The sequence below is a fragment of the Babylonia areolata genome, chromosome 2 (genome assembly GCF_041734735.1).
Source record: "Babylonia areolata isolate BAREFJ2019XMU chromosome 2, ASM4173473v1, whole genome shotgun sequence".
In the NCBI taxonomy this organism is placed as follows: domain Eukaryota; kingdom Metazoa; phylum Mollusca; class Gastropoda; order Neogastropoda; family Buccinidae; genus Babylonia; species Babylonia areolata.
The window spans coordinates 31,116,233-31,118,013 of record NC_134877.1 but is presented as its reverse complement, the minus strand read 5'-3'; positions in this window follow the sequence as shown (position 1 = coordinate 31,118,013).

The window sequence follows — 1,781 nt, the reverse complement described above, 5'->3', positions numbered from 1 at the left end:
TTTTGTTGCCGGGGTTCTTTTTCAGCAGTGCACTATGTGATTTGATTTGATTTAAATTGATGTGGATACTAGTATAGCACTTATCCTCGGTCGGAGACCAAGCTCTAAGCGCTTTACTGACTAACAAATTCGGGGTCATTTGCACAAGTTGCCTACCTCAGTGGGTCTTAGAGCCGACTGACGGCTGCCATTGGGCGCTCATCATTCGTCCCCCACTGTGTCCTTCAGTCAGATTTCAGGCACGCACATATACACACTCAGACAGATGTGTAGAATTTTACGTGCATGACAGTTTTGTGTATTTACCCCACCATGTAGGCAGCCCTACTCCGTTTTCGGGGTTGCGCATGCTGGGTATGTTCTCAGTGTTTCCACTATACCCACCGAACGCTGATATGGATTTCAGGATCTTTAAAATGATGAACGTCACCGAAAATGATAACACGAAGAGTAGAATAACTTGAGACAGAAAATATTTCGGTAAGACAGGTTAAATCCTTCTGGAACATGGCAACATCCAGTCTTGACGAAACAGACAAAGATCATTGTTCAGGCTAAAAATCAGCCCCAACATGAGTGAGTAGCACAATCACAGCTGGTTTTCTCTCTCCCTCTTTTTCTCTACCTCCCACCACCCACTCTCTCTCTCTCTTTCTCTCTCTCTCTCTCTTTTCTTTCTTTGTCCAGGGCTGGGTGAAAAAAAAGCATTTGTACTTGCTTATCTCATTACCCTGGTGAAATAAAATTTCGTTTCGTTTCGTTTCGTTTATCTCTCTCTCTAGCTCTCTCTTCTTTTTTCTTCAGTCTTTGTTTTGTTGCAGCATCAGTCCAATAATTTATCATTCTGTTCATCCAGGTTGAAACAATGTCTTCGGGACAGGCTGGATGGCATAAGGGAGTTTGTCGGCACTACGCGCCAATTTTACTGACTCAGCGTCAAGAATGTTCCAGTGTCCATGAAAAAAAAACCATCCAAACAAACCCCACATAGCAAAGACTTGTGCACGAAAACCGCTTCACGCTGTGACAAATTTAGCGCTGCTAAAATCGCGACTTACGCAACGCAGGCACATGAGGCACTGATCGAGTCGCAAATTGACTCAGTTATGTGGCACTTCATTAATTATTTTCCCCACACCTCCCCTAACCCCCGTCACCCCCACACCACTCCTTGTCCCTCTCCCCCTCTCCCCCCCCCCCAATCCTCTCACTGTCCGACCTCTACGACCCCCCCCCCCCGACCCCCCGCCCCGTCCGCACCCCCATCTCAATGATGTTGTAGTAGTAAATAACCACTATCACTCGTACTGATGCTAATCAATTATCCGGCTTCGATCTCGACCCCTTCCCTCAATCGATATAATTATCTGTAAGATCAATAAAACACTAAAACACACACCTTTGGTACACACTGATTTAGCACCATGGAGTGCCTGTCTATTGATTTGAATTATGTACCGTTCGTGGTATGTTGAGTGATGGCCTAGAGGTAACGCGTCCGCCTAGGAAGCGAGATAATCTGAGCGCGCTGGTTCGAATCACGGGCTCAGCCGCCGATATTTTCTTCCCCTCCACTAGACCTTGAGTGGTGGTCTGGACGCTAGTCATTCGGATGAAACGATAAACCGAGGTCCCGAGTGCAACATGCACTCAGCGCACGTAAAAGAACCCACGGCAACAAAAGGGTTGTTCCTGGCAAAATTCTGTTGAATAAATCCACTTCGATGGGAAAAACAAATAAAACTGCACGCAGGAAAAAATACAAAAAAATGGGTGGCGCT